This window comes from Pipistrellus hanaki (assembly GCF_964339955.1).
Source record: "Pipistrellus hanaki genome assembly, chromosome: 5".
Classification (NCBI taxonomy): Eukaryota; Metazoa; Chordata; class Mammalia; order Chiroptera; family Vespertilionidae; genus Pipistrellus; species Pipistrellus hanaki.
The window spans coordinates 65,610,112-65,620,095 of record NC_140507.1 but is presented as its reverse complement, the minus strand read 5'-3'; the positions used below and the strand labels follow the sequence as shown (position 1 = coordinate 65,620,095).

Here is a 9,984-nt window from a genome sequence, read left to right as displayed (position 1 = left end):
CGCACACGTCACTTCCGGCAACAATAGGAAACGTCAAACCTCAGGCTGTCGGCAGCCCTCGCTGCTGCAGCTTGAGGGGCGCTCCGTTTGGAGGAAGCCGGTGCTGCTGTTTCTGGCGTTCTCGCCGCCTTCACCCTTACCGGCGTGAGCCAGTGACATCGGAGCCGGCTTCTCCATGGCCTGGGCACCAGTTCCCGGCTGAGCTCTTTTCTTTTTTTGGCTAGAAGCCCCCGTCGAGAGGCCGATTCGTCGCGGCGGCGGTGGGGATCGCAGGTCGCTCAGGTACAAGCATCCGCCTAGTATTTCAGAGCTCTTGCTTCTTCTCCCCCCCCATACACCCCCACTCTTCTCCTCGGAAATGAAGATAACTGGTGCTCGCTAGTTAGTAGAAACTTGCCAACCAGCAAGACTTTGGGACCAATGACGGCGCAAAGCTTCTTGAGTGACAGCGGTGACGGCTTATTAAAGGGAGGAATAAGGCGGTGTCAGCAGGCGGGAGAATAGGTGTGTTCCTTGGGTTTTCTAGGCCATTGAGGTCCGCTTGGGACCCTACGTAGTGACCCATTCTGAAATAAATGAGAAGGGGCAATGATTATCCTCTTCTAACCCAAGTGTTGCTTTTCAAGCAAAGTAGGTTTTGTTTCCGTTGTTATTTTTGTATCTATTTATTTATTTATTTTGGTGCACAGTTTTAGGTTCTTTTACATACTTTTCAGTAATATGTATGCAAACCCAGTTATAGTCACGATAGATTGCCAGTTGCTTCAGTTATCGAACTTTGGTTATAGATTTTAAAGATTCTTTGTGTGTCCTTTTTTTGTTTCTCTGTAACTGGGCTTTGGTTTCTTGTATGTGGATGCTCGATTAAATATTATTAATTGGATGAAATAACATAAATGCTTCCTAATCCTCAGCCATTTAAGGTTTTCATTGTTTTATTTTTAGGCTCTGTTTATGTTTTGTTCAGGTGATTTGTTGGTGATTTAGCAATGGAGTGTGCTTGTTTTAACAAGTGGAATTTAGATTTTAAAGGATTCCCGGTGTTTCTGTCTAAATCGGTATATCATGATGTTTACTACTGCAAGGTGGAGCTAATTTATGTTTTCCATTTCAGTTTTTCTTCTCCCTCTTTTCATGTTTGGTGTTTGGTGACCTTATTTCTGAGGTAGAAGCCCCCCTTCTGCCCCCATGTAAGAAAATGGTTTGCAAAATCGAGCAGAATGAAGAATACATTTTTTCCTGTTTTTTTCAGGTTGAGTGAGAAACTTCCCATTTTTATCGTTAACTTGACCATTTGTCTAATTAGATACTTTATTAGTTATTCATTGCTGAGTAACAAATTGCTCCCAAATTTAGCTGCTTAAAATAACAAGGACTTATATCAGTTTCTGTGGGTCAGAAATTCATGAAAAGCTTAGCAGAGCACCTCTGACTCATGGTCTTCCATGCAGTTGTGGTCAGGCTGGAAATGGGGGCTGAGCTGTCACCTGAAGAGTCCATCGAGGGGTAGAAGGATCCACTTCCTAGTGCACTCACCTTGTTATTGGCAGGCCTAGTTTTCCGCCACATTGGGCTGCCTCATGGTATAGCAGCTGGCTTCAATCTAATAGAGTCCCAAAGACTCTCTACAGTCTTTTATAACCTAATCTCAGAAGTTTTTTCCCATCACTACTGCCATGTTGTTTGTTGGAAGTGAGTAAATAATCCAACCCCAAATCTACCTGGAGAGGATTACACAGGGGCTTAAGTCCCAGGATGCCAGGATCTTTGGGGGCCATCTTAGAGGCTGCCTAACAGATACCCTGCCTGATAAATTTTAGGAGTTAATAGATAGGAATAACTGAGTAGAAATGAGGTCAGACTCTAAAGAAATAAACAAACTTATACAAGCCTTATCTTTCTTGAAAAAGGTTTTGTTTGTTTTTGTCTCTCTCCCCCCCCCCCCCTCCATCTTTCTCTAATAATTATTTGAAGAGAGGCTTATTATTTTGCTTGGGAAACTGCCTGAGGAATGATGTGTGTCTGAGGAATGCGTGTGTTTTTTAAGGTCTCTGTGTGCAGAGCATATCACAGCTGGTGATTATGTATTCCTTACTCATTGCCTTTTTATATGGTTGAAATTGTATCAAACCAAACATGAGCAACGTTAGCTTTTGAGGACGAAGGAAGTTAGGAAAGGGTAGAGGAAAGCCTTCTGGCTTGGAAAGATCGCAGATCAGTGGCAGTCTTTATGGTGGTATGAGAACAAAAAGGGATGGGGGGAGGTATGTCCTAGAGTGGAACTACCTGTATCTTGTATGTCTGCTTTTAAGCACTATGAGGTGGCAGGTACCACCTTTTCCGGCATTACCTGGATGTACATTACCAGCACAGCTTTTGTCAGTGAACCATATAAGTTTATCAGAAATGAAAGGTATAGACTTCAGGTTTTCTTGTGACACTGTTTTGGCTGTGATCCACTGTAAAAATGTCTATGCTTCTTCCAAGTTTGAAAGATGTTGTAAATCCTTATCTGCGAGTAAAGTATTACTCAGGTTTATCTCTTATCCCTCAGGGGCTTAATACCATCCTGATTGTGTCAATTCTCAGATTGTAAATTTGGCTTTTAAATTGGGGCTCCCTATCAGGTTAACATACTTCAGTTTAGTAATTTGGGGCCCTTAGATGGCTGCAAAATTTTAAACAGATGCTTACAAAAGTAACACAGTTGATGTACTTTCACCCATAAAATATCTTAAGGTAATAACTTCTAGATAAGCTAAAACATGAATTGTAATTTATTATGTATGATCAGTTTAATAGGGAATGCTTTGTGTGTTTGTTGTTTTGTGGAAACTGAAACATTGAATTACCAAGAGATGACCTTTTTTAATCATAGTACATTGAAATTAGTCATTCAGATTTATGATTTTATAGTTCTTTGATTAGCCAACTGTTTTTTTCTATACCTTGATTCAAATTTGGAAACAGACTAATGCCTTGCTTGGCCTGTGATAATGCATGAAAATAATTAATATTGAGAGTCTGTGAAATATATACATCTAACCCATGATACTTTTTCATTGAAGTATTTTACTTAAAATAACTTTAATATCATACATCTACTTCTAAAAAATTATGTTCCCCATTTCTTTATTTTTTTCTCATCATTTTGTAATTCTGACAAATTATTGACATAGATTCTACACTAAAACTAAAATGTCCTGACTTGAGTAAGATTACATCATATTTGGCGCAAATACTTTTGTGATATAGAGATGAGAAAAGATATTTGTGGTTTCAAATTTATGCAGAAGATTTAGGGAGTTTAGCTCTGTAATCAGCAATTTGCATATTCTTCAAGAATAGGTTGTACAGGATTTCATAAACTGATTGAAAGAAGGAGTGAGATTTTAGCAAGTGAGTCATGCTTGGAGAACAAACCCTTATCTGCTCATGCTGAATAGTAATTTGTAGAAGTCATGAACGTGGAAAAGAGAGATGGGCAGGGCAGATGCTAAATACACTCACACATACATACATCTGTCTCCATCACCTCTTCATTTTACCTTCTAAAAGAATGTTTTCTCATTTTATTTTTATAGAATCATAGAATTTTATAGCTAAAAGAGACCTTAGGGATCATCAAGTTCAAAACCCTTGTATTACAGGTGAGGAAACTGAGACTTTGAAACTTAAGTGACTTGCTCAGTACCCACAACTAGTTAAAGAAGGAGCCTGAATCAGAACCATGTTTTGTGTCGGAATCTTTATTATTAGATGTTTCTCAGCTCATTTCTGATTTTTCCCCTACTTGGGGCTTCTTTTGATATTTATTTTACTTTAACACATTGTTTGGTTTGTATAAAAGTAATTCAGTAAGAGTTACAGTCTTTGTTTTGTTTTTAATTCCACAACTCATAGGAGTGGCCAGTGTGGTTGGTGGGCATGGAGTGTGGTATGTCCTGAGGAGGTGAGTTGGGATATGCAGCTGCTGATTATAATTGGGTTGAGTAAATAGTGTAGTTTAAGTAAGAGCCATTGTAATTAAAAATAATGCTGGTGAGGAATATGATAAATTTATTTAAAAGTTAAAACAGACAATGGAACATTTTTTGAAAAAGAAGCCGAAGAAATTAAATAGGCACACAGTTCTCAGCTTTTTGGTTACATTTAAATGACACGTCTTAATTTTTACATTTGTTTAGATGCCATTTGGTAACACTCATTACAGAATCAAATTAAAGAACAGGAAAAAACCTCCAGAAAACAAAGTAATATTGTAAATCTTTGTGAATTAAAACAAGTACAACTGGTATGCCTTTTAGGAACAAAAACTGCTCTTGCAGGACCAGATCTTTAAATTTAATGAGTGGGGTTTTTTTTTATGTGTTTAATGTACCCTGTGACCTCTCAGTACTTAGCTATTTCCCTTTTCTCCTTAGAAAGACCTCCTTGTGGACAGACCCTTCCTTCATTTCTTTACAGTTGTTGCCTTTCAATTTTAGAGGTGTGATTGGTTATCAGGTTTTTTTCTTTCCTTTCCTTTTTTTTTTTTTTTTTTTTTTTTTAATTCTCTACTCACTCTTTTCTAAACTACTTTGGTGGTCTGTTCTTTTGGAAGTGGAGTAGTAAATACTGGACTGCCAAATTGATTCTCAATGTCTCATAGAAAATATTTTCTCACAGAATCTCCTATGTTCCTATGACATTGAGTAACATCATAATATCACTTACAGATTTTTAAAAACAAAAATATAGTTGTCACTTCTTTCTGCTAGAAAAATATGAAAATTGTCAAAAAGATACAAATAAGTGAACATTCCTCATCTTTAAATCTTAATATACATTACATTGGAGAGATTACTCTTTTGGTACATCCTTTAGATCTCTATCTCTGAGGTAGGAAATTTCTTATTTATGAATTCCACCATATAGACACTTAAGAAATAGCAAAAGAAAACTAACCATTTATAATGAGTATTTAAATGAGATTTTTCATGTCAATTGCAAACCAGTAATTTAACATTGTTTGCTCAGGAAGAGACTTACGGAATGGTTTTGCTTCAAACAAAAGTATTTAAAGCAGAATGCTTTTTTAAGACCTCCAGCCTCCTTTATATTTTTCCCATCTGCCATTGTGTATTCTCTACCTGCATAGGGTATAAACCATTCTTTATTACTTATAGTTGTCTCCACAGCATGTGCCATTGGAATGCTTAGTGTTATGGAATTACTAAAAGCCTTAGTTCAGTTAGCCTTTTCTTATAGAAAAGTGCTTTATTTGATCTCTAACTGTCACAAGGACATGTTTTGACTAAAGCTGCTTAATATTTTAAAAATAGGCTTTCTATTATATATTCCAACCACTATTAATAAATAATTTCTATCTTATTCTTTTGTAGAAATACTCTGCCTGTTTTATTTATTTTAATTTTTATTTATTATTATTATTTTTTTACAGAGAGGAAGGGAGAGAGATAGAAAGTTAGAAACATCGATGAGAGAGTCATCGATCAGCTGCCTCTTGCACACCCCCTACTGGGGATATGCCCGCAACCAAGGTACATGCCCTTGACCGGAATCGAACCCGGGACCTTTCAGTCCCCAAGCCGATGCTCTATCCATTGAGCCAAACCGGTTTCGGCTACTCTGCCTTTTTAAAAAAAGGCAAGACATTACAAATGCAGTCAGTCCAAAACACCATCCCTTTTAGAAATACAGCCATCTGCTATAAGTCGTAGAAAAGTATTATTGTTCTTAAAAACTAACTGATATGTAGTTGTTGGTAATTAATCTAATGTATACTGCCTTCTAGGTAGAAGTTCCTTTATGCTGTTTGCAACAAATTCATTTAGACTAAAACTTTTTTAAACAAAGAAAAAACTACATCCAAAATTGTGTAAAAGGAGAAAAAAAAATAAGTATAGCTGTTTCTCAGATGTTTGCATTAGAAAAAAAGAAAATGCAGTAGGACCTCATACAGCTTTACCAATTAAAAGAGGCTTTTATATATGTTATGTTGGTTAAGGCTCATTAGCAACCTTATAAAATAGATAGGAGTGAATTCCCCTCTTTTATGAGAAATAGAAGCTCAGAAATCTTGTTTGAAGAATTTACAGTCACACACTATATGGCATAATTGGAGCTCCAATTTAAAATTCACCCTTCATAGTAACAGTATCAAGAAAATTTCTACCTATTTCTCTATCAGACATTAACACATCAATAACGATTAAATATTATGTTAGTACTTAACACCAAAACGGTATCTTTGTTATCACTGGCCTTATATGCTAAACTTTGTGTTTATATATCAATCTAAGCAAATTTAACTTCTACTTTATATATTCACTAGCTGTGATTTTCTTCTCCTATCAAAGGTAAATGGAATCTCTCCAAATTTCACAAATCCTAAATTAATGAAATTTAGAACCAGGATATGACTACTCGGGTAATTAAGTGCAAAATAATAGAGTATACTCTGAAATGGAAAAACAAAACAAAATAAGTGTTATCATTTAAAAGGGCATGAGGGGTGGCTACAAAAACTATCTCTTATTGTAAACTATCTACTGTGGGTAGGTTCTCTAAGTATCCATTGGGTAAGAATTATCCATTATTTTACTGATGAGGCAAATGAGGACCACAGACTACAGGCTCATCGATTCTATGTTGGAGTTGGAGCCAGACTTGTTTTCACATCAAAGCCTATGTGCTTTCCACAAGAACAGTAGTCTGAGAGAGAAGCACAGCTGGGAAAGAGAATGGAGCTAACAAGCAGTGACAGAGGTAAAAGATGCGAGCCAGTGATGGAGAAACAGATGGTGGATTGCCTTTGCCATCTGTGGGCTCTAACACTCTGAGAATGTGGTTTGGTGGTTAGGAATAAAAGCTTTGGACATTCATAATCCTTACTTAAGAAAGAGTTTCTTGGTAACCCTTAGAGGGTGAAGTGGGGGGGGATCCCAAGTGGATTGGAAAGGGGCAAGTTGGGAGAAAGATGTTCCTTCCTATCATATTCTATATAGCAGAATTTCAGTGGATTCTTACTCTACTCAAACTCTCAAAATATGTCACATGTAAAGTATATGATTTTATAACTATGACTATTAGATTAAGATTAAATTTAACTTATTGAAGAGTCACTGGGTGAAATCAGGAAAAATGAACCCGGTGATTGTTGTGTGAGTATCTCCGCTGCACTTGAATAAGACAATAAGAAGCTGATCCATAGAATGATGCATCTGCATGGGTTGCCCGTGCTCTGGTCTGTTAGCCGTTATGTTGGGCCACTTGTAAATGCGAGTAGGAGAGGAGGGGAGTCTTTCCTCCAAAGTCATTCAATTTCTTTAGTGAAACCACCTGCCTCTTCACTTTACCTAGGTAAGGAAAGGGGTTGAAATAGATGCATAAGCATTCTAGACACACGATGTATGTGTGTTGGTGGCTAAATTGTGGTCTATTGTTCCATGTGCACACATTTAATTTTCACAAAAATAATTGTAAAGGGGGATTTCCCCCCCTCATTATTGTGTGAGGAAGGAAACAGCGACCCAGAGATGTTAATCCTGTTTTTTTCCCAATTTTGCTCCGAATTACTCCAATCTTTATACTGTGTTTTGGACCCCTAAAAGCCTCTTGAGGGTTCTGTAATGTACTTCTCTCTCTGCTCTTCCAGACTTTTCTCTTCTTTCCTCTTCATGGGTCCATTAGTAAGCACTCCCCTTCCACTCTCATGTTACAGAAATCTGTTGAAATTTCATGTCCACTTAACGTCCTGTTTTCCTTTCTCTCATAGGTTTAGTTTTTACAATTTTTATTCCTTTTCTCTCATTTTAATTGAAGGGAAAGGTGATAATTATATGTGCTCAATCTTTTTAAAAAATATATTTTATTGATTTTTTTACAGAGAGAAAGGGAGAGGAAAAGTGAGAAATATCAATGAGAGAGACGCATTGATCAGCTGCCTCCTGCACACCCCTACTGGGGATGTGCCTGAAATCAAGGTACATGCTCTTGAACGGAATCTAACCTGGGACCCTTCAATCTGCAGGCCGACGCTCTATCCACTGAGCCAAACTGGTTAGGGCTGTGCTTAATCTTAATATATTTTTAAATACATGTATTTTTATTGATTTCATAGAGAAAGGCAGAGGCAGAGAGAGAGATAGAAACATCAATTATGAGAGAGAATCATTGATCAGCTGCCTCCTGCAGGTCCCCTACTGGGATTGAGCCCACAACTCGGGCATGTGCCCTTGACCAGAATCAAACCCAGGATCCTTTAGTCCATAGACTTATGCTGTATCCACTGAGCCAAACCAGCTAGGGAATCAGTCTTATATTTCTATCAAGACAAAATTTGACCATAAAAGACTTTTTTCAAAAGTGAGAATATTTTTTCTTTTATCTGATGACCAATTGATATCTTATGCCAGCCACTTTCAACTGTTTTCATCTCATGGCACACATAAACTACTAAAATTCTGCAGCATACCAAAAAATACATTTTTGCCGATCTGATAAAAAAAGAAGAAAAAGGTATGATTTTCATTCATTCACACCACACAACTATTGTTTATTGGCTGTTGTCATTTTTTACATTTGGCAATCCAAGGGAAAAGAGGTCAGCACCCCTGACTGAATAGTCAGGTGTTGCATGTTTTAAAAATTCTTGTGGCACACCAGTTGAAAATCTCTGCCTTATGTCATAAATCATGTATGAGATTGTATCCTACCATTTATTTATCTCAATTCTGGTTTAAAACCTATTTCTAAAACTATGAATGAATTGAAATGATTTTAGAGCTTAGAATATTAAGATTAAGTTATGTAATAACAAAAGAGCTGTTTTAGAAGGAAAATTATCAATGAAGTATAATAACCCTACATGTAACATGCCTAAAATGTTGACAGGTACCACAGATCCTTTAAAGGTGATAGAGGCTGTTTGCTCCATAATGCATCTTTAAGAAGCGGTATGCACTCTTCTTGGTAAATATTTTCCAAAGACTTTATTTTTGGAAAAATTCTGGAATTAGTCCTAAAATCATGTTAATATCCATTTGTGTCATTCTAGCTACTGGGCCATGGCACATAGGATTTTAGGAACTGAAAGTTAAATTTGAAGTTTAAGATATGATAGTACCAAAATATAAAATTTAACTAAATGAAAATAAAATACTCTTCTGTCATTTAACTGATAATGATACATTTATCCATAGAACCACTGAGTATTCAAGGTCACTTAATTTGGTTACCAATCCCTGTTCAATAGCCTTCAGTGCCAGGTTTTTGGATCTCCTGTCCACTCATGGAGTGCATTTGTGAGTAGTACAGAATTGAGCACGAATATTTGACCTTTAAACCAAGCAATATAAAATAGCTTTGAGACAGAGGGAGCATTGTTTGACCACTGTATTAAAACAGTCAAGATTAGTTAAATTGATAGCCATGTTTGCATAATTCCAGGAAAATATAAACTCCTGAATAATATTTATTTGCCTTTATTTGTGTGGTTTTTTTTTATATATATATATACTTTATTGATTTTTTACAGAGAGGAAGGGAGAGAGATAGAGAGCTAGAAACATCGATGAGAGAGAAACATCGACCAGCTGCCTCTTGCACACTCCCCATCGGGGATGCACCCGCAACCAAGGTACATGCCCTTGACCGGAATCAAACCCAGGACCTTTCAGTCCGCAGGCCGACGCTCTACCACGGAGCCAAACTGGTTTCGGCAGCCATTGCTTTATTTGATACTTCATCCAGTTTAAAAGGGAGTTCCAGGTTTATTATATTTGGGTTAACCATGCTCAATGAAGAATTTAAACTTACTAAAGAATATCTAAATCTTAGTTTATAAGGCTATATTTTATTGTCAAGTCTGAAAAATAAGAAAATATATGTGTCCTAATTACCTTGAATTTTTTTCCTCACCACAGAGCTTATTTTGTCCTCTGAAAAGAAAAACTTCAAACTTTGATATCTTCTAGAGGA

The 9,984-nt window shown here is 36.7% G+C and overlaps 1 protein-coding gene across 2 annotated transcripts in view; it reads left to right on the top strand.

The window, feature by feature from the left end:
• Positions 1–24: 24 nt before the first annotated feature.
• The window catches only part of FBXO8 (F-box protein 8), a 45,184-nt gene continuing 35,224 nt past the window's right edge, over positions 25–9,984 (top strand). Inside the window, exon 1 of one of the 2 annotated variants that reach the window (XM_084884627.1) lies at positions 25–282. The gene's annotated coding sequence lies outside the window, so the exon portion shown is untranslated. Of the gene's footprint in view, positions 283–3,933; positions 3,953–9,984 lie in introns of those variants that run through there. The other variant, XM_084884628.1, reaches the window with a different exon arrangement.